Below are 27,544 nucleotides of genomic sequence, written 5' to 3'. Positions count from 1 at the left end.
CAGTTTCTTGTCCTTTTCTACTTCCATGGTAAATGTTATGTTGGCATGGAGGCTGTTCAAGTGTCTTAGGAAGTCACCGAGCTGTTCTTCACCATGGCTCCACACCACGAAAGTATCATCGACGTACCTGTACCACACCTTAGGTTTGCAAGTGGCCGAGTCCAGTGCCTGTGCTTCGAATTGTTCCATGAAGAAGTTGGCCACCACTGGACTGAGAGGACTACCCATGGCGACGCCTTCCAGCTGTTCGTAGAAGTCGCCATTCCACGTGAAATAGCTCGTGGTGAGACATGCATGGAAGAGCTTTCTGATGTCTAGCGGGAAAATGGAACCGATGTGCTCCAGAGCGTCACTGAGTGGCACTTTCGTAAATAATGAAACAACATCAAAGCTGACCAGGATGTCGTTTGGTGCAAGTTTCAGTTTCTTCAGCTTCTCAATGAAATGTCCTGAGTCCTTAATGTATGTGTCGGTCTTCCCCACGTGTGGTTGGAGCAGAGAGGCCAAGTGTTTTGCCAGCTTATATGTCGGTGATCCAGGAGCGCTAACGATCGGTCTCAGGGGAACGTTGTTCTTATGGATCTTGGGTAATCCATACAGCCGAGGTGGTAGGGCTTCTGTGTTGCGCAGGTTTCTCTGTATGTCCGCCGGCAGAGAAGACGCCTTGATCAATCGATTCGTATTCCGTGTGATACGTTGCGTCGGATCTGCGCTTAGTTTTCGGTACGTCGTCGGATCTAATAGGTCTCGGATCTTTTGCTCATAATCTTCGGTCTTCATTACGACGGTCGCCAGGTACATATAGTCTGCGCCCGCGAGCTCGGCTCCAGTTCACCACCGGCAATGGAGGGTGAAGCTTTGACAATGCCAGCCACTCGTGCTGGCGAAACGTCAGAAAAATCAGTAGATGAACGTCGGCCGAAGAACCCGAGACAGAAGCCAATAAACTACACTCATGCTCATAAATTAAGGATAATGCTGATACATGGCGAAACAACGCTCTGGTGGGCGGTTGGCGGGTTTAAATCACCTCGGGGTATGACCATACGGAGCATGTGACCTGCAGTCGTCGCACGGTGCCGCTGGCATTAGTCCACATACGCAGAGGTGTGTTGGTGCATGTCAGAGTACAGTGTAGCGAGTAAGTGTGCAGACGTTTTCAGACCTGCTAACGGTGACTGTGGGTTGGAAATGGCTCAAAGAACACTTATTGATGATGTTATGAGGGGTAGAATACTTGGACGACTGGAGGTTGGTCAAACACAGCAGGTCGTAGCACGGGCCCTCCGTGTGCCACAAAGTGTGATCTTAAGATTATGGCAACGATTCCAGCAGACAGGAAACGTGTCCAGCGCTACAGTACGGGACGTCCACAGTGTACAACACCACAAGAAGACCGATATCTCGCCATCAGTGTACGCAGACGGCCACGGAGTACTGCAGGTAGCCTTGCTCGGGACCTTACCGCAGCCACTGGAACAGTTGTCTCTAGACACACAATCTACAGACGACTGAACAGACATGGTTTATTCGCCCGGAGACCTACAAGGTGCATTCCACTGACCCCTGGTCACAGGAGAGCCCGTAAAGCCTGGTGTCAAGAAAACAGTACATGGTCATTGGAACAGTGGTCCCATGTTATGTTCACGGACGAATCCAGATACAGTCTGAATAGTGATTCTCGCCGGGTTTTCATCTGGCGTGAACCAGGAACCAGATACCAACCCCTTAATGTCCTTGAAAGGGACCTGCATGGAGGTCGTGGTTTGATGGTGTGGAGTGGGATTATGATTGGTGCACGTACACCCCTGCATGTCTTTGGCAGAGGAACTGTAACAGGTGAGGTGTATCGGGGCGTCATTTTGCGCCAGTATGTCCGCCTTTTCAGGGGTGCAGAGGGTCCCATCTTCCTCCTGATGGATGATAACGCACGGCCCCATCAAGCTGCCATCGTGGAGGAGTACCTTGAAACAGAAGATATCAGGCGAATGGAGTGGCCTGCCTGTTCTCTAGACCTAAACCCCATCGAGCACGTCTGGGATGCTCTCGGTCGACGTATCGCTGCACGTCTTCAAACCTTTAGGACACTTCAGGAGCTCCGACAGGCACTGCTGCAAGAATGGGAGGCTATACCCTAGCAGCTGCTCCAGAGTATGCCAACCCGTTGTGCGGCCTGTGTACGTGTGCATGGCGATCATATCCCATACTGATGTCGGCGTACATGCGCAGGAAACAGTGGCGCTTTGTAGCACATGTGTTTCAGGACGGTTTTCTCAACTTATCACCAATACTGTGGACTTACAGATCTGCGTCGTCTGTGTTCCCTATGTGCCTATGCTATTAGCGCCAGTTTTGTGTAGTGCCACGTTGTGTAGCACCACATACTAGCCTACAATTATCCTTAATTTATGACCATGAGTGTAGATCATTAGGAACGGGGCACAAGCTTGGAAAGTTTTTCTTTCAAAGGAACCGTTCTGGCATTTGCCTGGATTGATCTCGCGAAATCGCGGAAAACCTAAATCGGGATGGCCGGACGCAGATCTGAATCGTCGTTCTCCCGAATGCGAGTCCAAAATGTTAAGCACTGCGCCCTCCTCGCTCTGTACGACTGCATAAGACAAGAGGGAGCTACTTATGTGGCGATGGATTTATTATAATATACATTATGGAAGTTAACCTTTGTTGTTTACAATTAATTAGAGGATAGTGGGGTAAGACTGGGTACTGGGATGCAACCGGGTACCGTGTTTCTCATGTGACAACGCCCTGTCCTGGAGATATAAACAATTACATTCCACGAGTCAAGATGAAAGAGCTACTATATTGGCGTGTTGTTGCTGTTCTGTTCACCGCGTCTACGAAGATAAATTTCCTTTACGGGGTCAACCGAATAATGTTCTTTTGTTTTTAAGCTGCGAATATTTTATAGCCATTACACGTCTAAGAACTCTATTTAGCTAGGATTATCAGTTGATTTGTGAGTGTGTATAGACTAATAAACAATAGGGGCTGGATTTAACAATAACGTACAGTTGTTTCGCTTTTATAACCTCTGCACCTGGGGTAAGACGGGGTACGTTGAGTGGGGCTAGGACCGGGAATGTCGGTTAAAAGAAAAGAAGCAAATAAATGAGAAAATGTTATCACGGAAGAGAAAGTTGTTTTATGGAAGCTCAACACCGCAGAAAAAGATATTATCAAAGCAAATCAATCAAAAAGAGACGCATGTAAAGAGCCAACATAAAAACGGAGTGTTATCATAAAATTATCAGTTCTCGAACAATGATTCTGTGCATGAAGACGATAGAAACAAATCAGGTGTCAATTGCGGATATTGTGACGACGTATTTCGAAACTCTGAAGAATGTGAAGGTTGGATTCAATGAAGAAAATGTGCTGTCACAAAAGCTGCAGTGGAGCGGATGATGGGGAGTGTTGCTTTATATGTGATTTTTGTGAATAATATTGTTAGTTAAATTATATTTCAATAAATATTTCTGATTTTCCACTGTGATTGTTTACTTGAAAATCTTGTTTTTCTGTATTCTCGAAAGTTAGTTTGGGAGAGGGGACCAAACAGCGAAGTCATCGATCCCATGGGATTAGGGAAGGAAGTTGGCCGTGCCCTTTCAAAGGAACCATCCCGGCTTTTGCCTGAAGCGATGTAGGGAAATCACGGAAAACCGAAATTAGGGCGACCAGACCCGCGTTTGAACCATCGTCCTCCTAAATGTGAATCCAGTGTGCTAACCAATGCGCCACCTCGCTCGGTCCTATAAGTTAGTATGTGTAGTCGTTCTCACGCCACTACAGTCCGATCCACGAACAATGGCGATTCGCGCATGTCGAGGCACAGACGGGGATTGCATTGCTGACGATTCCAAGCGACAGTTCCGATACTCGCATGCATGTGCTACCCGTATATCCTGCAAATCATGTCTCTCACTTGTGTATGCAGAATTTATCACTTATCGCTGCAGTCAGCGATGACAACGCGCAACAAATGGAATCGAAATTCACTGAACAACTCGCTACTATCACGTTTAATGCTCATATTAGCTACAGCATTCGCAGTAGAGCGCTCAGTACACTACTAAACGCTCGTTGGCTGTCGAAGATCACGTGACGAACGTGCGCAGAACAAGCCGAAACTGAACCGCCATTATTCTTGACTCCAACTGTAGTGGAGTAAGACCAGGTGATTTGACTTTTGCTATAAAAGAACTCTCATTAAAAAAATACTGAAGCTATGACTTTTGAGGAATAATATGTTGTACCCAATTGAACAATGATTACTTATACTAAATCTGACAGTCTCTAGGTTAAATAGTGTAGCTCTAAATGGCTTTAGAGTGTTAGGTTTCCGATATCTCTCCGTTTTCCCCTATTAGTTGCATAAATGCACACAAGTGCAGCAATTGAAATCAGTAAAAATGACACAATGTGTGATCGTCAAGAACATGATTGAAGTACATCATAACTGTTTTTATTTCAACAAAATTATCTATTTTTAATTACAAATATATTGGTTTAATTATACAATATTAATAAAGTCATTTAAAGCAATTACTTTTAAGAATTATTATTAACTTACTATTACATTCATTAATTAAGTTATTAACTCTTCAGTGTTTGAATCAAAACCAATTCGTATTTTTCCAGCTTAGACTAAAGTACAAAGAAAGCAATAAAACGCCCAGTCTCTGAATTTTAAGTCTCACCTGCCTGGGTACTAAGTACTTTAATACAGACAGACAAGTAGCAGATAGGTAATTAGGTAATTCGTCATACAGCAGATGAAAAAGTCGCCGTGTGTCATTGTATTCATCATTCGTTGCCTTTATTACGAGTCTGTTGATGTCCAGTGTAGGGTAACAGAAGTTAACGTTATTAAGCGTTTTGCGACTGTGTCAAATGAAAATACAGTGTCAACAGTTTAGCCAATAAAGCTCTCTGGCTATAAAATCTCGCTCCCCCCAAAAACTATCAAGGGACATCATTTTCTGGTGAGATCCTTCCTTCCTAGTCTTCAGCCTTGCCCCAATAGGGACAAAAAACTGGAATCTTCCTAATAGCGTTTCACAGACCAGTTCCTCTATATGAGAATAACAGAAATTGTCTATGAAAAGTAAGCTTACAAACATACATTTATTTGGATATATATATATATATATATATATATATATATATATATATATATAAAACTCACATTCATTCAGCTGGGGTGAACTGGACCAGGATGACAAGGTAACAGATAATGACAGCCAGTGCACTGACCAGCAGCGAGTAGTCGATGGTGAAAAATACAGTGGCGTTGCATCAGAGCAATGCAGATTTTGTGGTCCACCACAGGATGGACCCCAGAACTATACAGCGTTGACTATATGACACAGACGTCCTCAGGAGGATCACACCGGTTGCCGTGTCTGTATCCCTGATCATCGCATATGACATTACCATCATCGACAGCTTGATCCATTTTTGTACGTGAACCACATTGTGGAGCTGGTCGCTTACGTACTCGAGAGTTCCATTTAATTCTCATTACCACCAGAAGCACTTTATATGCAGTGACCATGACCTCTCAAGCTGGATGCCAAGATGGCAGCCGTTGGAAGCTGAAAGTGGTTCTAGAGGAACTCGGCAGCACGTCGTAGAGCCATGTGAGCCAACAGCAGCTGGTGAAGTCTTATAGACGCTGAAGGCAATCGAAACACTCCCAGGGATGTCGCAAGGATCACTGGGAGCACCTCCAGGAGGCAAAAGTTGCCGTACCACCACAAAAAAATGTAGCACCGTCCGTGAGGCAAGAACACGTAGGATGCATGCCCATATGTAGACACACTACTGTAATCTTCCCATTAGTGGTTTGCACAGCAGTTGTTTCGCGTCACAGTGATAGAAATACCTATGAAAAAAATAGTTTACGAATATATGCTTTTTAGATATAAAGATAATCATACTGATGGTTATTGCTTTGGGATGAGCTGGCCCAGGATGACAACGTAAGTTATAATAATGGCCAGTACATGGACCAGTAGTGAGCGGTCGATGGTGAAGAATCCAGCAGCGCTGAAGCAAAGCGAGGGACTGTACATGGTCCACCGTAGGAAAGCTCCCAGGGCCGGGCAGCATCGATCACTTAACACTGACGCCCTCAGGAGGACAACGCCGATGGCTGCGTCTGTATCCCTGATCGCCGCACACGCCAACGCCATCGTGGAGAACTTGACCGAATGGAAGAAGATCCACATGACCAAGCCGATCGCTGACCAACACACACGTTCTTCAGAAAACGGCGTCGGACTCAGCACCAGCAGCAGCATTTCGTATGCAGTAGTTGTGGCGTCCCACAAGGTAAATGCTACGACGGCAGCCACTGGTAGCCCAAAGTGGTTCTGGAGGGACTCGGCAGCGCGTCGTAGAGCCATATGCGCCGCCAGCAGCTGGCGAAGTCTTCCATGGGCTGGAAGTGACCGATACACCCCCACTGGTGACGTTACGACGGCCACTGGAAGTACCTCCAGGAGAGTGGACTTGAGCGTACAAATTCTGGTCCACAGTTCCAGTACCATCATGACAAAGTGCAAGGTTATCAGTGAGTCAAAACACACATAGATGGCATAGAAGATGGGCAAACCGATTCCGACACACTCTGGAACCATGGTGAGTAATGCTCCTGCTACAGCCGTACAGTTAACAGCCAAGAGAAAACCTCCTATTATCTTCCCTTTTCCTTTGTCCTTTGCTGGCAGGTGCAGATCCGCATATTTCAGCTCTCTGGAGAAACTCTGTAGATGATCCAAGCTTGTCACGGTGCACAGTCCCAACGTCAAAAGAAGTTGGACTGTCCCTAATAAGCCATCAACTAATTCTACAAGTGTGTGGACCACTGACGTCTCATCGATATTTCGCAAGCGTGCTGAAGAAATGAGGAATACCAGGAACCAGAAAAAGGAGGGGGTCATTAGTTTCCTGCATAGATTCTTCTTTCGATTCTTGCAGCAGGTCTCTGGGATAGGGGCCAATCCACACAGCTGCCACCATCTGTATAATGGTGTTACGGCCACACGGAACTCCATTGATCTCCTTCCGTAACGAGTGCAGCTCCGTCTTCGCTTCGAGTTGCAAAAGTGCTATTACTTCCAACAGCGGGGGAGATTTTACATGACATGTGAGGACCACATGTGGTGACTTTCCTGAGGAGAACTGGTGTTACTACCCACTGGAACGTTATGCTTTAGCAGTTTGCTGATGGGACGCTAACACAAATGCACATTTGCGTGCTTTGCCGTGTCACTGTCAGTACTGGCAACATCTTGTTTGCGGATGGCGTGTAGAGATAGCTTGAATTTCAAATACACCGCTCTCGGCCACGGTCCGACGCTACGTTTATCGTTGCCAGTCGTTGTGCAGCCAAGGTTCAGGTACCTCTACAAAGAAAATAATCAATCCAGTGAACAAGCCGTAAGCTGTGACTGACACATTTTCCGACATGTTTACTAAGTTTGTTAATTTTATGTTCCGTGGATCATTTCTGTGATTAATCATAATGATGTGGACCGGGTCATGATACATTCATATCACAGAGTCATACATAAATAAGGCTACATGCTGACAATTTAGAAGTTTTCTTCCCCATTCCGTTTGTTTTCGTTAGCAGTTGTGAATTAACAATTCCTGTTCACCACCTTTTACTTATTACATAAACAGGTATTTTTCGACGCAATAGAAGAGCTGTAAGGACAAACGTTTCTAGTTTGGTTTCCAAATTTACGTTCGCTATCTGTCAGGCATTTAATATCATCTGATGAATGATAAAAATTCAGGTGGCAGCACTGTGCACCATTTTTTGTGCTAAAGGCAACCTTAATGTGGAGTAATGACTGTCAACTTTTTGTTATGGTATTGTAATTAGGCACATCGTCGTTACTTTGAATTGTACTAAATTTTTTATAACATACGAGATGTGATCAAAAAGTAACGAGAATTTTTGTTTTTCTTAAAGAGTCGGTGTTTATTCATCATCAAATACACTAGTGGCAGCGCTTTTTCCAATCTTGGAAGCACTTCTGGAACTCACTTTTCGTGAGGGTGTTCAAATCCTTCAGCGATTCTCTTTTTATTTCATCAACGGTGGCAGAATGAAGTCCTTTCATGGTTCTCGTTAGTGCCGGAAATTGAAATAAATCGTAGAGGTGCATGGTCCGTGAATACGGTGACTGAGGCAACATAACGCTTTTTTTTGCCAAAAATCGCGAAAAACATTGAGCTGTGAGCGGGAGCATTATCGTGATGCAGTTTCCACTAATTGCTTTGCCACAACTCCGGCTGTTTTTTTCGGACTGCTTCATGCTAACGACAAGTAATTCTAGATAGTATTCCTTATTGACCGTCCGACTATAAGGTTGGAACTCTTGATGCACTACCCATTGGAATTGAAGAAAACAGTGAGAAGAACCTTCACATGTTATTGAACTTGTCGAATTTTTCCCGGTCTTGCCTCTTCAGGCAGTTGCCATTGCGATGACTGGGCCTTGGCTTCGACGTCATACTCGCATACCTATACTCCGTCACCTGTCACAACCTTATTTAGACGCTCCGGATCGTCGTCGACTTCATTCAGCTGTTTCTGAGAGATGTATACGCGAGCTCGGTTTTCGTCAGACGTTAACAGTTTCGAAACAAGATTTGCTGATACATTTCATGCCCAAAAGACCTGAAAAAATTGCGTGTCATGAGCCAAAGGATATGCCGACAACATCAGCATCCTCTCTGATTGTGATTGGGCGATTTTACAGAGCCAGTTTCCTTACTTCTTCCACACAATCATGCTATGCTAGGGCGTTCTGGCCGGTCGTCGTTTTCAACGCTTTCTCGATTCTCTTTGAAACGATTATACCACTCGTAAAACTCTAATTTTACTCGTTGTAGATTCACCAAAAGCCACAGTCAACATGTCGAAGGCGGTGCTGCACGTTATTACATTTTTCACAGTAAAAATTCGCCGAGCACTCCAAAACACATATAACCTTTTCTACTATCAACAATAAACTAAATACTCAAAACAGCTGAAACTGCAAACGTACATCAGAAGCATGTGTACCAAAAAAATAAAAAAAATTGAAAATCGGATGTATAAAGCTCATGAAATTAAAAAAAGTCGTTACTCTTTGATCACACCTCATACTTCATGAACGAAAGAATATACGAGGGGCGTTCAGTAATGCAACACGTTTTTTTGTCATCTAGTTTCGCTTGAAAGATACGGAATTTGTTGTAGGAGTTCGTCAAGCTTCCCGCTTGAGGCCCTGTAACTTCATGAAGTTCCAATTTTTTTTTCGTTTTGTTCGTCATTATTTGTTGCAGAGAGCTGTCATTTAGTTTCTTTTGGCGGAAAACTGAAGCATCGAAGATATTCATAAGCACTTGCAGAATGTCGAGGGGGGCTGGCAATGAACAAAAGCACGGTGAGTCGTTGGGCGAGGCGTTTGTTATCTCATTGCAACAAGGTCGCGCAAATCTGTCCGATCTCCCCACTTACCGGCCGGCCGCATGCAGCTTGACTCCTGCGCTGCTGAAACGTACAGATCACAATCAAAAACCTCGCTGCAGAAATGGACGTCTCTGTTGATAGTGCTGACACATTTGTCCGCCAGTTGGGGAACTCAATACACGGAGAGTTCCTGGCCGCCTAACAGACGACAATAAGGAGCAACGAAGGACCATCTGTGCGCAATAGCTTGCGCGTTACGAGCCTGATAATGCCAATTTCTTTGTCGAAAATAGCGATAGGCGATGTAAAGCGACTTCATCATTTCGAACTGGAAATAAAACGGCAATACATGTAGTGGCGCCACGCCATATTTCCTCCGAAGATAGGGTTCAAAGTCGCACCCTCAACTGGTAAAGCCGTGGCGACGGTCTTCTGGAACTCAGTAGGAGTTATTCCGTTTGATGTCCTCCCTCATAATATAACGACCACCTCTGAAGAATAGCCGGCCGTTGTAGCCGAGCGGTTCTAGGCACTTCAGTACGGAACCGCGATGCAGCTACGGTCGCAGGTTCTAATCCTGCCTCGGGCATGGATGTGTGTGATGTCCTTAGGTTGGTTAGGTTTAAGTAGTCTAGGGGTCTGATGACCTCTTATGTTAAGTCCCATAGTGCTCAGAGCCATATGAACAATTTGAAGAATACTGTGCTACCTTCAGGAAACTGAAGAAACGATTTCACCTTGTTCGTTGCCACAAAAATGCTAACTAACTTCTCCATGAGGAGGAGGAGGAGGAGGATATTAGTGTTTAACGTCCCGTCGACAACGAGGTCATTAGAGACGGAGCGCAAGCTCGGGTGAGGGAAGGATGGGGAAGGAAATCGGCCGTGCCCTTTCAAAGCAACCATCCCGGCATTTGCCTGAAGCGATTTAGGGAAATCACGGAAAACCTAAATCAGGATGGCCGGAGACGGGATTGAACCGTCGTCCTCCCGAATGCGACTTCTCCATGACACCTCAAAGCCATACAAGTCTGCGCTCACTATGGGAGCTCAAAAAAAAAAAAAAAGTCAATGGACTGCGGTTCTAGGCGCTACCGTCTGGAATCGCGGGACAGCTACGGCCGCAGGTTCGAATCCTGCCTCGGGCATGGATGTGTGTGATGTCCTTAGGTTAGTTAGGTTTAAGTAGTTCTAAGTTCTAGGGGACTGATGACCTCAGAAGTTGAGTCCCATAGTGCTCAGAGCCATTTTTGACTGTTCTTCCCCTTCCACCTTACAGACCGGATCTCGCACCTTACGACTTCCATCTGTTTGCCCCAGTGAATGACGCACTTCGCGGGAAGCAGTACGTGGATGATGCGGAGGTTACTGATGCAACAAGACGTTGGCCCCGGGGTCAAAAATGGTTCAAATGGCTCTGAGCACAATGGGACTTAACTTCTGAGGTCATCAGTCCCCTAGAACTTAGAATTACTTAAACATAACTAACCTAAGGACATCACACACATCTATGACTGAGGCAGGATTCGAACCTGAGACCGTAGCGGTCGCGCGGTTCCAGACTGTAGCGTCTAGAACCGCTCGGCCACACCGGCCGGCTGCCCCGGGGTCAAGCAGTATATTGCTCCCTCCTATGTATATCTCGCGAAGAGACCATGAGGATAAAATCAGAGAGATTAGAGCCCACACAGAGGCATACCGACAATCTTTCTTTCCACGAACAATATGAGACTGGAATAGAAGGGAGAACCGATAGAAGTACTCAAGGTACCCTCCGCCACACACCGTCAGGTGGCTTGTGGAATATGGATGTAGATGTAGATGTTGACAAGTAGAGTGGTACCATGTGGGCATACAGCCCCTCCCAGCAAGATGGTGTAAGGCCGTCGCACTGAATGGAGATTATGTTCGAAAATAAGGTTTTTGTAGCCAAAAGAGTGGGGATTGACATGGTGTATTGGAATACTGCATAAAACCAACCTGCTTTCAGAAAAAAAGTGTTCCATTACTTGTTGAACGCCCCTCGTAGATCAAGCCACAGCGCCTACTTCATTCAGTTTACTAGGAACATGTCCGCCCCGATAGCTGAGAGGTCAGCTTGACGGATTGCCGTCCTTCGGGCCCGGGTTCGATTCACGGCTGGGTCGTGGTTTTCTCCGCTCAGGGACTGGCTGTCGTGTTGTCTTCATCATCATTTCATCCCCATCCGGCGCGCAGGTCGCCCAATGTGGCGTCGAATGTAATAAGACCTGCACCAAGGCGGCCGGACCTGCCCCGCAAGGGATCTCCCGACCAACGACGCCAAACGCTCATTTCCATTACCGGGAACATGAATGGCAATGTCTATTTCAACATTCTCGTAGCTAAATGTTGCATGTTATTCTGCTTCCTCGCTTAGGTAATCTTCCACGACTGGCCCACTCACAAGAGGAGGCCACAATGTTTAGAATGCGGATTTACTTCCCACTTCGTACACTCGTAGTACTCCATTAGGACAACAAAATGCGTAAGCAGTAGCGCGTACTTCTCAAGCGTTATTGAGAAAATCGCAAGATAATTTCGGTCGCCAAATATATACCTGTGAGAGGCCGTTTTCACCAGGAAGTGGAGCCAGCCAAGTGGGTGCCGGCACGGTAGCTCAGCGTGTTCGGTCAGAGGGTTAGCTGCCCTCTGTAGTAAAAAAAAACAGAGATAATGGATCAACGACGAACTGAAACGGGTGTGTTGCAACGTCCGCCCCGAGCAGATACAAAGAACGAAGAGGAAAAAATGAGATTTTAAAAGAAGTGGGTAGCGTTCAAGCCCCATAATCGCTGGATCGAGTCCCGTTCGTCAGTTTTTTTTATTTTTAACACAGTCATTTTCTTTACTATTTATATTACAATTGATATAATGGGAAAAATACGTGTAATCGGATGAACTTTTATTGAATTTACAATGTTATTTGGCAGTCTACAAATTTTTATTATCACTAATAACATAATATTCATAACTATCGACTAGTAAACGACCAAACGCATAAAGTGATACTGAAAATGTATGCTTGTCCGTGGTCTGAGAAATCCCTTATACCGCGAAGAAGCCCGAAATTACGTGTTACCCCCAAGTTTTGATCGGCACAGACGGCTTTCGAAACATGTACAATTAATCGTCGCTTTCGACATTACGATTACAATGGCAGGGTGGTATTTTTCGCAAAAACATGGAAAACACGAAGTTAAACGGCACCAGCTGCATTGAATAAATGCTGTTTCCTCATACGTAAGGTCTTTTGAGGTTGTCCGTGGGAAAACAAACCTCGTTAACATTTTCAAAAACCTCTCTTTCAGCCGATAATTTGGAAGCAAACCATGCATAACGCAGCATTTCCTCAAATATCGGCGCTGATAATTGATCATGCAGTATCGAGTGTATTTTAATAGCGTCTTCGTGAGAAGCAATTTCTCGTTCTTTTTCCATTAAATACGAACAATTTTGAAGTCACGGACAAGCATACATTTTCAGTATCACTTTATGCGTTTGGTCGTTTACTAGTCGATAGTTATGAATATTATATTATTTGGGATAATAAAAATTTGTTGACTGTCAAATAACATTGCAAATTTAATAAAAGTTCATCCGATTACACGTATTTTTCCCATTATATCAATTGTAATATAAATAGTAAAGAAAATGACTGTGTTGAAAATAAAAAAAAGTGACGAACTGGACTCGATCCAGCGATTTCGGGGCTTGAACGCTACCCGCTTTTTTTATATACAAATGGATAAAGGAAAGCAGTTCCTCTTCGGCTACATAAACAGAATAATAGGAAGTCGTCCCGTTACGACATAAGGATGCTCATAGCCTCCTACCCACTCGGCTGCCGCCGCTTCATAGTAAAAGCGGCCACGCACAGGTATATATCTGACGACCGAAATTATCTTGCGTTTTTCTCAATAACTCTTGAGGAGTACGCGCTACTGGTTACACATTTTGTTGTCCTAATGGAGTACTACGAGTGTACGAAGTCTGAAGTAAATCCGCGTTGCAAACGTCGTGGCGTCCCCTTGTCAGTCACTCTGTTTCACACCACAGAAGATGTCTGGGACTATTTACATCAGTTTGTGATACGTAGGATCTAACATCCACTCAGTATGATAGCCCTACGGGATCTAATAACAACGGGTGGGCCCAGCTGGATATTACACACTTCAAGAAAATTTTGGGCCCTCTTCCTGGCTGAATTCAAGTCATTATCAACGTTAGAGGCGGTGTTTCAAGGTATTAGCGTGACATATCCTGAGGTTGATTCATTATTTGTTCAGGTAGCGTAAGGCCCCCGGTAACGATTAAACTTCCTGTTAAATTCACTGTTTCCTAATTACGGTTTTATCAAATCAGCGCGCAAACCTACCAAACGGGTCTGCCAAATTTAACCTCTCGTTTGAGACAACTATCGCACTGTGCGTATTGTGTGGCGACGTATTTTGACGCTAGTGGTAATGGCTTCCAATGGAGACAAAGCATTTTTGCATTGATTTCAGAACTGTATATAAGGAAGAAAAAGAAAACTAGGCACCGCTCCAAGGAGTGGTCGAAACTGAGGGATAAATATACCCATACGATTTGTCAAAAAATATGTATGTAAGAAACGTATGATCACATTAACTTTCTCCGACCGCACAGCCAAACTTAACATTAACTTGTTAGGATTACTTCGCGACACAAGTATGCGGAAATTTATTCTCTCCAACTTCGCCCTCTAATGTAAATTCATTAAAATACCACATCGATCATGGAAGAACCGGATGGCTATTGTTGTTGTTTTTTTTTATTTTTTTATTTATTTATTTATTTTTACTCTATTGCATTCCCACTAGTGTGTTCTGCATAAAATACGATTTCCTTCTTACTTCTTTCTGTGTACGAGGGTTGGAACATTAATTGCGGCATCTATTTATTTACAACTTGTAGAAGATAGGTCCTTCAAAGTAGTCGTCAGCATTGTGCACAGTCTTTCGTCAGCGATGTGAAACTCGTAGGATACCTTTAACATCGCCAGTTCTGCTGATAGAATCTATGGAGCGGTCTATTGCCCGACGAATCTCTGTAATAGTGCTTCCTTCAATTTAGGAACCAAGCTGAAATACACAGACTTAAGTTGGTGGTTGCTCTTTCTGCAGGTCCCGCCCATAATTTTGCAGCACGACGTTCGGTCGCATATGGTGCAAGTTGTGACTGATTTGTTCGATAAGTGGGGCTGGGATTTGCTGTAACACCCACCGCACTGCATGGACTTAAGCCCTCGTGAAAACTTGATTCCTAAGCCGACCGAAACACTTCATCACATACACTTCAGAATTATTACAGAGATTCGTTGGGTAATATACGGCTCAACTGGAACTATCAACGCAACTGCCGCTGCAAAGGATATGCTACGAGTTCCAAATCGCTGTCAATTGATTATCCACAATGCAGGTAACTACTTCGGAGGACAGTAAAACTTTCAAAAATTTATCTACTTTGTATAAGCTGTAAATAGTTCCCACTGTTAAAATGTAAGCCCTCGTAATATACACTGAGGCGACAAAAGTCATGGGGCAGCCATATGCTCATATAGTGATGGCGCTAGTATCGAGTGAACAAGATGGAAAAGGACACAGCACTGGCGGAACAGTCAATTGTTCTCAGCTGATTCATTTGAAAATGTTTCAGACGCGAACACGTGATTATGGCCGCACGACGGGAATAACAGATTTGGAACGCGGAATGGTAGTTGGAGCTATACTGCGTCTAGAATGTGCCGAGAATACCAGATTCAGGCATTACCTCTCACCACGGACAATACAGTGGCTGAAGGCCTTAACGATCGAGAGTTGCGGAGTTTTCGTATAGTTGTCAGTGCTAACAGACAACCAAAACTGCGCGAACTAACCGCAGAAATCAATGTGGAACGCACGACGAACGCATCCGTTAGAAAACTGCGACGAAATTTGGCGTAAATAGTGTATGACAACAGGCGTCCGACGCGGGTGCCTTTGCTAACCAGCACGACATCGCCTGCAACACGTCTCTTGGGCTCGTGACCATATCGGTTGGATCCTAGAAGACTGTAAAATCGTGACCTGGTCATATGAGTCCCGATTTCAGTTAGTAACAGCTGATGGTAAGGTTCTAGTGTGGCGCAAACGCCACGAAAAAATGGTTCAAATGGCTCTGAGCACTATGGGACTTAACATCTGAGGTCATCAGTCCCCTAGAACTTAGAACTACTTAAACCTAACTAACCTAAGGACATCACACACATCCATGCCCATGGCAGGATTCGAACCTGCGGCCTTAGCAGTCGCGCGGTTCCGTACTGAGCGCCTAGAACCGCTAGACCACCGCGGCCGGCTGGACATTAATGGGGTGCAATCTAGAGGTCAGTTCGTGCACAACATCCTGCACCGGTAACTTTTTCCTAATTATGGACCGCCGTAGAGACAGCATGGCTCGATATTACTGCAGGAGACTTCCAACGACTTTTGGAGTCCATGCTACGTCGATTTGTTGCACTACGCCGGGTAAAAGGAGGTGCGACACGAAATTAGGAGGTAGTCTATGACTTTTGTGACATCAATGTATGGTTGTGAAAGAGATGGTGAACCGTAAAATTACTACTAGTTCACCAAAGGTTATTAATCTCAATCAAACACAAAATGTAAAGTGGAAGTAGGTGCCAAGGAATAACAGGTGAAATTACACGCAATTTTCAATAACACTCTTTATTTAAATTTGGTGCAAGACTTTAGGATATTTTTTTAAAAAAAGACCAACAATCATTTAACAAATAAGTCACAATTTACGATAGGAAAGGACCTTTAAATTATTAAATTATTATAAAAAATTTCACGCTAGTAAAAGGCAAGTACAGGCAATCAATTTAACGTATACAACGCGACGCTGTATAATATTTCAAGCTCAGTTAAATTACAGGTGAATTTCACTCCATTCATTAAATGGCGCAGAATCTAACTTGTCTGCAACATATAAAGACAATCCTGTTTACAAAAGTTCTCAATATAGAAAAACCAAAACGCATGAGTCATGCACACGGGGGACACTCACAGTTAATAACATTAACATTTCCAAAATATATAAAAAACAAATTTTACAAATTTCTGCCAGTTAACTTACGGCAAACACACACGATCGCCAGGTAGGACTTGCGAACTTTTACAACATTCTCCTTTCAAGGCAACAATTTCTACCCGTAATGAAATGGCAAATTTCTGCATGGCAAGAAAAAACACTAATAACCAACTACCTGCGTAAAACACATAAGCACGATGAGTAAAAGTCTTAAAGGTAGTGAATTGGTAAAACACACCACAGTTTTTGCTGACTAGAAACAATATAAAAAATCCACTATGGCGTACATTAACAACCTTGCTTATTGTAGCCAAATATACATAAACACAAATTTAAGTAAGTTACAGCTTCCAGATGAGCAGGAATTCGTTATGCAATTGACTAGTTCTTACCACGAGTCAAAAGGAATTTTTCTTCTTTCTTAGAGTACTTTTTACACGTGAGTCTAGTAACATTAGTTATGGCAGGCGAGAGAATGGATCAGGTCTTAGTGCCTTGCATTTTAAACAGTACAGTCATTACTGCCTTAGATTCAAATTCAAATGGCTCTGAGCACTATGGGACTCAACTGCTAAGGTCATTAGTCCCCTAGAACTTAGAACTAGTTAAACCTAACTAACCTAAGGACATCACAAACATCCATACCCGAGGCAGGATTCGAACCTGCGACCGTAGCGGTCTTGCGGTTCCAGACTGCAGCGCCTTTAACCGCACGGCCACTTCGGCCGGCCACTGCCTTAGACTTTCACAGACATGGCAGAGGCTAACAGTCGAATAAACCCGTAGGTAAGCTGGGAGGGGAAAGAAGAAATCCTAACCACAGATTTACTCTGATCCCCCGCCCCCCCCTTTCGTCCTCAAAAGGGGACAAACGGACCATCCTTTCTAATATCACCACCTTCCCGCGGGTGGGCAGACGAGAATGAATGGCGGGAAACCTCCCCGCCCCCCCCCCCAAAAAAAAACTGCTGGTGTAATTAACAAGAGTAAGTTCAAATGGCTCTGAGCACAATGGGACTCAACTTCTGAGGTCATCAGTCCCCTAGAACTTAGAACGACTTACAACTGACTAACCTAATGACATCACACACATCCATGCCCGAGGCAGAATTCGAACCTGCGACCGCAGCGGCCTAGCGGTTCCAGACTGTAGCGCCTAGAACCGCTCGGCCACTCCGGCCGGCCAAGAATAAGTAAATTGAATTCAATTAAACTTCATAAAATCTGTTAACACCAATACTCAACTTCTGGTGTGTTACGACGCCCAGGACTGAACCAACGCAGCACCTCCAAATGCTCTGCCGAGCCGGCCACTGTAGCCGTTTCAACGGACACAGGAATGCGCGCCGATTTTCAGAACCTCCTCGCCGGTCGACATCATACCGCCGAACTTGGGGACCGACGCTCAGGAAGATTCCTTTCGCAACGAGCAGTTAACGCCCCATACCACGGAGCCGCTGCTCGCGTCGCTTACGCTGATGCCGCGGTCTGCGTGCTGTCCCTCTAGCTCCGGCGGAAAAGTCGCTTCTTGATGCCCCGACTGCCAACTCTCTACGAGAGCCCATCCAGCCACCTCTTAAACCCGCGCGAACAGCCCACTTTTCCCCTTTCCCTCTAGAGGGAGACACCGAAGCCTTCAATTGCGACAAAGGCGCCACCGCCAGAAAACGAAGGGCGACTGCTTCCAACACCGACTCAAAGGAAGGCCTCGGTGCTTGTTGGTGACGTCACGTCAGTTAGGCACGGCGAACGCCAGGTCTGTTGCAGGCAGAAACGCCTGGGCGTGCTTATCACTATAAATCTCTTATTTTTGGACAAAATGTTTGGTATTGTTTTGGATTCTGCAGTTTTATTTAGATGAAAGATTTTCTTACTATCGTAAAGCTACAAATGAAGATCGTTCTGTATTACTGAATCCTGTCGAAACAAACGTAGATCAATATGAGAAGACGCTTTGCCCCATTGCAAGCTTCGGAAATTTTACATTCAAGTAACTATATTTACTTGATCCATTTTGTTATCGAAACTTACCCCAACCCCCTTACAATGAAATCGTTTCTTTTATTTATTTTCGTTCGACATCGTCACTGGAAATGTGAACTAATTTACATGTGTAAATGTCCAACTGTTGCCAGTCATTAGATTACAGTCGTTTTCAGCGAAAGGAATTCTAAACAGGAAACAAAATAGCTTCATACATCGAAAATACTGCTGAGCTTAAACTTTTTTAAACACGCACATTAGAAAAGATAAATATTCCCCTCTTGCAACTGAAAGGAGAAACTTTATATGATAAAAAAAATTTTGTTTAATGGAACAAGTATCTCTCTTTTGCCTCTTCTTCTGTCCCGCGCCCCTCCCCCTACGTGTACAATCGCAAGATATTTCATTAACATTCAGTGCTCCTCACCCCATAGTCAACCTAGATACCTAAAGAAGAGCACCAGTATGTTCACAGTTTCTTGTAAAAGCAACCCAGTACAAACGTAACTTCCTCAGATTTACAAATAAGGTAAAGAAGCACGAATTCTGTTGCTGCTGGACCATGAAGTTGTTTTTGTATGTCAATCCTTAAAACAGGTGGAAATTTAAGTTCAGGAGTACACTATTTGTTAAGAAGTGTAATGAATTGCACAATTACTTGATTGCAGAAATCTCTCAGAACAATGTGTGTTGGTCAACTACCGCCAATAGTTTCACATTTTCCTGTGTCTGGGAGGGAGACACCACCATTATGAGTATGCCTGCAACAGACCTGGCGTTCGCCGTGCCTAGCTGACGTGACGTCACGAACAAGCGCCGAGGCCTTCCTTTGAAGGTCGAGGCACACATGTCCGGACCGTGTCCGTGCCGAGACACGTCCGAGTATCGGCCGTTACCCGGACAACGGAATACATCATTAAAACAAATGTAGCGTAGCGGGCCCCACTTGACCGGGCCGTGCACGGGGAATGTCAACGGGCCGGGGCCGGGCCGGGCGGGATTCGCCGTGTCTAATTTTTCACGTGACGGATACAGCTGACGGTATAAAGGTCGGGACACACACGTCCGGGCCGTGTCAGGGCCGAGCGTCGGACGAGTGACGGCCATGCTGTGGTCCGTTCCTGCAGCCTGCAGGGGCCACACGTGACCGAGGCACGTCCGTGTCTTTGTTGTTCCTTGTAGTGACTCGGACGCGGTGATCTGTGTTTCTGTTTGTGAAAGCTGTAAAACATGTTCACTAATTTTCACCTCACGCTGAAATTTTCGTTTCAGTGGTGGTTTCATAAACGTGTTCTTATTTGAAGTGACGGACGAATGAACTGAGGACGTCTGGGAATGCCGAGTGTGCTGTATCAAATTCTCTGTTTCACTACCCTGGGTTTTAATGACCCATTCTTCATCTGCAATGTCTTCTTGTGTAGACTCTTTTTCGTTTTCATCAATACACTGCTCCTCTTGGGAATCTGTATTTGATACTTGTTTATGCTCATTATTGTCTTGCGTGTAAGGAACATTGGAAACTGTTTCTCGTTCTACCATGTAAGGTAGTAGGAATTTTAAGAGATCTTCATACTTATATTTATGTTTATGAACAGCAGCTTGTCCTGAAACAGTTTTCCTTTTCTGCAGGGTCTTCCTTAGTTGGTCACGAACAGATGCCCATTTTTTTTTTTTTTTTTTTTTTTTGCATTCCTCTACTCCTTATAAGGTTTAAAATGCTGCAATATTTTATAGATTATTTAGATTATACAGTATTTCTCATCTTATACAGTTCAATTTTTTTTCAGTTTCCTTGCTACAGTAGATTCCTTTAAAACTATTTCCTTCAGCTACAGGTTGGGAAAATCGACAGTTGGAGCTATCGTCCTAACAATACAGGCTCCAAACAACTCAGGAAGTCTCTATTGGAATTGCAGAAAAACATATTCCATTGTGCTTCTTGCTCTGGTTGACCCATGTTATAATAGACGTGGGAGCGTACGGAAAAAGTTCTGATGGAGGCACTCTAGTAAATTCAAACCTTGGAAAGTCATTGGAAAACAATACACTTAGCGTCCCAAGGAGTAAAACTTTACCCGATGAAACTTTCCCTCTCAAAACGTACTTGAAGTGACCATATCCTGGCAGGAACTTAACAATTGACATGGCAATATATTTAATTATCGTTTGAGTCAGGCAAGACGACTATCCGAAAATGCATTCGGTATATTGGAACAGAAATTTTGAATATTTAGAAGAATCCTTCAGGGAGATCCTAATAACCTTACAATGATCGTGACGGCTGCGTGTGTACTGTACAACTTTATTCGAAAAATGGAAGGTTATAGGGTGCCCGAACAGAGGATGGATCAAAAGGAAGCTGCTGAGGGATCCGGAAGATCATCAGATCTTCGAAATCTACCTCGAATTCGTGGGAGATCAACAGATGCTGCATTTGCTGTACGAGAACAACTCAAAAAATTCCTGAATTCTCCACAAGGGACTGTGGAATGGCAAGAACATGTCGCCTTGGCGATATAACGACGACATAAACCAAACATCTGTTTGTAAAATAAAAAGTAAATAAATATTTTTCGGGTATTAAAACTTGTATAGTTTTTATCTTACCATTGGCTTGTAGATCTGTTGCAGTTGTCTTCCAAACTCTGTCTTTGTACTCGATATTCCCATAGTTTTCACTTCCCTGATTGTAAAGAACAGAAAACTTACGAAGTTCTTCTATTAGTCGTTCCACATGCATGTTTTGTACACAGAACAGTCTTGCGCACTTGCACAGCTCACAACACAATTCTACCGTCAGGCCGTGTCCGTCACGTGAAAAATTAGACACGGCGAATCCCGCCCGGCCCGGCCCCGGCCCGTTGACATTCCCCGTGCTCAGCCCAGTCAAGTGGGGCCTGCTACGTTACATTTGTTTTAATGATGTATTTCGTTGTCCGGGTGACGGCCGATACTCGGACATGTCTCGGCACGGACACGGTCCGGGCATGTGTGTCCCGAGCTTAATTGTCTTGTGAGCTGTGCAACTGCGGAAGACTGTTATGTGTACAAAACATGGATGTGGAACGCCTAATAGAAGAACTTCGTAAGTTTCCTGTTCTTTACGATCAGGGAAGTGAAAACTACAGGAATATCGAGTACAAAGACAGATTTAGGGAGACGATTGCAACAGATGTACAAGCCAAAGGTAAGATAAAAACTATACAAGTTTTAATACCCGAAAGATATTTATTTACTTTTTATTTTACAAACAGATGTTTGGTTTATGTCATCGTTATATTGCCAAGACGACACGTTCTTGCCATTCCACAGTCCCTTGTGGAGAATTCAGAAACTTTTTGAGTTGGCAGAAAAAAAAAGCTGGAAAACAGAGAGAAGTACAAAACCTAGTTGACGCTTTTTTTGTTGGTATAGCACCAGCCCTAAAATCGATGCATCCACTACTTTTTCATCAAGCTAAAATTAGGATTTTTTTCAATTGCACAAGACTTTGAACTGAAGCAACTCATGAATGACGTATCGGTCCATCAATTCACTCCATCATCCTCCAATTCCTCAGCAAAATCTGTTTCAACACCATATCCTTCACCTGTGGAAAACGAGTCAACAGAACCTACACAGCAGCTTTTGGATCAGCAAAGAGATTCCCACAATTCGTATATAAATAACCAAAGCCATCATCCCCCATGTTCCTCATCAGCTTCAGAAACTAATTCACTGAATAGTCCTCATTTGTTTTTCTTAGGGTAGTAGAATTTAACTATTATTTACTAACTTATGTATTTATCTTTCAATTACTAAAGTCATAAAATAAAAATGCTGTCCTTAAAACTTATTATTTATTTGTGTTCTGTGTACTTTTCTTTAACCTACCTTTAAAATAAATCCAGTCGTTCTTAGGGTGAAACTGATACTCTCCAGAAAGTGTCGTTTTTTCTCAGTCTTGGTTCTAGTTTCTTTAAAAGTTCACAGAAGGTGTACTGCGTCATCCTAAAGTACTGATAAAACTTAGTCTCATCATCTATGAGATGAGAAAATAATGTTCGAACTCGCCCTGTACTGGTCTTGTTTTCGAGGCACTGTGGATCCATAATTTTCTTCTTCTTGTTTGCTTTCGTTCTTTTCCTCTTTGTCTAAAGCAAGTGATAGCACTATTACAAAAATTAGTGAACATGTATTACACCTTTCACAAACAGAAACAGATCACCGCGTCCGAGTCACTACAAGGAACAACAAAGACACAGACGTACCCCGGTCATGTGTGACCCCTGCAGGAATGGACCGGAGCACGGCTGTCACTCGTCCGACGCTTGGCCCTGACACAGCCCGGACGTGTGTGTTCTGACCAAGTCGGTGTTGCTGCTTCACGCTATGCGCAGCGGCGCGCGTTTCAAAGCTAACTTTACTACGGCTCGTAAGAAAACTCACCTTAAACACGTGCGCCGAAATATAAACTACTGAGAAACAGGTCAAACAAAGCCGCACACTCACAAGTATTTGAGAAAACCAGTGAAGTTCGACAAATTGTTTGATCGTTTGCTGAGGTCCTTGGAAATGCTAAAGAATCGCTATGCCCGTACCTGGGAGTGTGCCGAGGCCTTCCTTTGAGTCGGTGTTACTGCTTCATGCTACGCGCAGCGGCGCGCTTTTCAAAGCTAACTTTACTACGGCTCATAATAAAACTCATTTTCTTTAAACACGTACGCCGAAATATAAACTATTGAGAAACAGGTCTAACAAAGCCGCACACTGACAGGTATTTGAGGAAACCACTGAAGTTTGACAAATTGTTTGATCGTTTGCTGAGTCCCTTGGAAATACTAAAGAATCGCTACACTCGTACCTGGGAGTGAGCCGAGGCCTTCCTTTGAGTCGGTGTTACTGCTTTACGCTACACACAGTGGCGCACTTTTCAAAGCTAACTTTACTACGGCTCATAATAAAACTCATCTTCTTTAAACACGTGCGCCAAAATATAAACTATTGAGAAACAGGTCAAACAAAGCCGCACACTCACAAGTATTTGAGGAAACCACAGAAGTTTGACAAATTGTTTGATCGTTTGTTGAGTCCCTTGGAAATACTAAAGAATCGCTACGCTCGTACCTGGGAGTGTGCCGAGGCCTTCCTTGGAGTCAGTGTTACTGCTTCACACTATGTGCAGCGGTGCGCTTTTCAAAGCTAACTTTACTACGGCTCATAATAAAACTCACTTTCTTTAAACACTTGTGCTGAAATATAAACTATTGAGAAACAGGTCAAACAAAGCCGCACACTCACAAGTATTTGAGGAAACCACTGAAGTTTGACAAATTGTTTGATCGTTTGCTGAGTCCTTTGGAAATACTAAAGAATCGCTATGCTCGTACCTGGGAGTGTGCCGAGGCCTTCCTTGGAGTCAGTGTTACTGCTTCACACTATGTGCAGCGGTGCGCTTTTCAAAGCTAACTTTACTACGGCTCATAATAAAACTCACTTTCTTTAAACACTTGTGCTGAAATATAAACTATTGAGAAACAGGTCAAACAAAGCCGCACACTCACAAGTATTTGAGGAAACCACTGAAGTTTGACAAATTGTTTGATCGTTTGCTGAGTCCTTTGGAAATACTAAAGAATCGCTATGCTCGTACCTGGGAGTGTGCCGAGGCCTTCCTTTGAGTCGTTGTTACTGCTTCACACTACGCGCAGCGGTGCGCTTTTCAAAGCTAACTTTACTACGGCTCATATTAAAACTCATCTTCTTTAAACACGTGCGCCGAAATATAAACTATTGAGAAACAGGTCAAACAAATCCGGACACTCACAAGTATTTGACGAAACCACTGAAGTTTGACAAATTGTTTGATCGTTTGCTGAGTGCCTTGGAAATACTAAAGAATCGCTACGCTTGTACCTGGGTGTGTGCCGAGGCCTTCCTTTGAGTCGGTGTTACTGCTTCACGCTATGCGCAGCGGTGCGCTTTTCAAAGCTAACTTTACTACAGCTCATAATAAAACTCACTTTCTTTAAACACTTGTGCTGAAATATAAACTATTGAGAAACAGGTCAAACAAAGCCACACACTCACAAGTATTTGAGGAAACCAGTGAAGTTTGACAGACTGTTTGATCGTTTGTTCCTTGGAAATACTAAAGAATAGCTACTCTCGTACCTGGGAGTGTGCCAAGGGCTTCCTTTGAGTCGGTGTTACTGCTTCACGCTACGCGCAGCGGCGCGCTTTTCAAAGCTAACTTTACTACGGCTCATAATAAAACTCATTTTCTTTAAACACGTGCGCCAAAATATAAACTATTGAGAAACAGGTCAAAAAAGCCGCACACTCACAAGTATTTGAGGAAACCAGTGAAGTTTGACAGACTGTTTGATCGTTTGTTGAGTCCCTTGGAAATACTAAAGAATCGCTACGCTCATACGTGGGAGTGTGCCGAGGCCTTCCTTGGAGTCAGTGTTACTGCTTCACGCTACGTGCAGCGGTGCGCTTTTCAAAGCTAACTTTACTACGGCTCATAATAAAACTCATCTTCTTTAAAGACGTGCGCCAAAATATAAACTATTGAGAAACAGGTCAAACAAAGCCGCACACTCACAAGTATTTGAGGAAACCAGTGAAGTTTGACAGACTGTTTGATCGTTTGTTGAGTACCTTGGAAATACTAAAGAATCGCTACGCTCGTACGTGGGAGTGTGTCGAGGCCTTCCTTGGAGTCAGTGTTACTGCTTCACGCTACGTGCAGCGGTGCGCTTTTCAAAGCTAACTTTACTACAGCTCATAATAAAACTCATTTTCTTTAAACACTTGTGCTGAAATATAAACTATTGCGAAACAGGTCAAACAAAGCTGCACACTCACAAGTATTTGAGGAAACCAGTGAAGTTTGACAGACTGTTTGATCGTTTGTTCCTTGGAAATACTAAAGAATAGCTACTCTCGTACCTGGGAGAGTGCCGAGGCCTTCCTTTGAGTCGGTGTTACTGCTTCACGCTACGCATAGCGGCGCGCTTTTCAAAGCTAACTTTACTACGGCTCATATTAAAACTCATTTTCTTTAAACACGTGCGCCGAAATATAAACTATTGAGAAACAGGTCAAACAAAGCCGCACACTCACAAGTATTTGAGGAAACCACTGAAGTTTGACAAATTGTTTGATCGTTTGCTGAGTCCTTTGGAAATACTAAAGAATCGCTATGCTCGTACCTGGGAGTGTGCCGAGGCCTTCCTTTGAGTCGTTGTTACTGCTTCACACTACGCGCAGCGGTGCGCTTTTCAAAGCTAACTTTACTACGGCTCATATTAAAACTCATCTTCTTTAAACACGTGCGCCGAAATATAAACTATTGAGAAACAGGTCAAACAAATCCGGACACTCACAAGTATTTGACGAAACCACTGAAGTTTGACAAATTGTTTGATCGTTTGCTGAGTGCCTTGGAAATACTAAAGAATCGCTACGCTTGTACCTGGGTGTGTGCCGAGGCCTTCCTTTGAGTCGGTGTTACTGCTTCACGCTATGCGCAGCGGTGCGCTTTTCAAAGCTAACTTTACTACAGCTCATAATAAAACTCACTTTCTTTAAACACTTGTGCTGAAATATAAACTATTGAGAAACAGGTCAAACAAAGCCACACACTCACAAGTATTTGAGGAAACCAGTGAAGTTTGACAGACTGTTTGATCGTTTGTTCCTTGGAAATACTAAAGAATAGCTACTCTCGTACCTGGGAGTGTGCCAAGGGCTTCCTTTGAGTCGGTGTTACTGCTTCACGCTACGCGCAGCGGCGCGCTTTTCAAAGCTAACTTTACTACGGCTCATAATAAAACTCATTTTCTTTAAACACGTGCGCCAAAATATAAACTATTGAGAAACAGGTCAAAAAAGCCGCACACTCACAAGTATTTGAGGAAACCAGTGAAGTTTGACAGACTGTTTGATCGTTTGTTGAGTCCCTTGGAAATACTAAAGAATCGCTACGCTCATACGTGGGAGTGTGCCGAGGCCTTCCTTGGAGTCAGTGTTACTGCTTCACGCTACGTGCAGCGGTGCGCTTTTCAAAGCTAACTTTACTACGGCTCATAATAAAACTCATCTTCTTTAAAGACGTGCGCCAAAATATAAACTATTGAGAAACAGGTCAAACAAAGCCGCACACTCACAAGTATTTGAGGAAACCAGTGAAGTTTGACAGACTGTTTGATCGTTTGTTGAGTACCTTGGAAATACTAAAGAATCGCTACGCTCGTACGTGGGAGTGTGTCGAGGCCTTCCTTGGAGTCAGTGTTACTGCTTCACGCTACGTGCAGCGGTGCGCTTTTCAAAGCTAACTTTACTACAGCTCATAATAAAACTCATTTTCTTTAAACACTTGTGCTGAAATATAAACTATTGCGAAACAGGTCAAACAAAGCTGCACACTCACAAGTATTTGAGGAAACCAGTGAAGTTTGACAGACTGTTTGATCGTTTGTTCCTTGGAAATACTAAAGAATAGCTACTCTCGTACCTGGGAGAGTGCCGAGGCCTTCCTTTGAGTCGGTGTTACTGCTTCACGCTACGCATAGCGGCGCGCTTTTCAAAGCTAACTTTACTACGGCTCATAATAAAACTCATTTTCTTTAAACACGTGCGCCGAAATATAAACTATTGAGAAACAGGTCAAACAAAGCTGCACACTCACAAGTATTTGAGGAAACCACTGAAGTTTGACAAATTGTTTGATCGTTTGCTGAGTCCCTTGGAAATATTAAGAATCGCTACACTTGTACCTGGGAGTGTGCCGAGGCCTTCCTTTGAGTCGGTGTTACTGCTTCACGCTACGCGCAGCGGCGCGCTTTTCAAAGCTAACTTTACTACGGCTCATAATAAAACTCATTTTCTTTAAACACTTGTGCTGAAATATAAACTATTGCGAAACAGGTCAAACAAAGCTGCACACTCACAAGTATTT

The 27,544-nt window shown here is 43.9% G+C and overlaps 1 protein-coding gene across 1 annotated transcript in view; it reads right to left on the bottom strand.

Moving 5' to 3' along the window:
• Positions 1 to 27,544, bottom strand: part of LOC126203384 (clathrin coat assembly protein AP180-like) — a 186,611-nt gene that overhangs the window by 43,073 nt on the left and 115,994 nt on the right. The gene's annotated exons all lie outside the window — the stretch shown is intronic.

The sequence above is a fragment of the Schistocerca nitens genome, chromosome 9, assembly GCF_023898315.1.
Source record: "Schistocerca nitens isolate TAMUIC-IGC-003100 chromosome 9, iqSchNite1.1, whole genome shotgun sequence".
NCBI lineage: Eukaryota > Metazoa > Arthropoda > Insecta > Orthoptera > Acrididae > Schistocerca > Schistocerca nitens.
The sequence above is the reverse complement of the archived record's forward strand: the minus strand, read 5'-3'. Positions and strand labels throughout refer to the sequence as shown.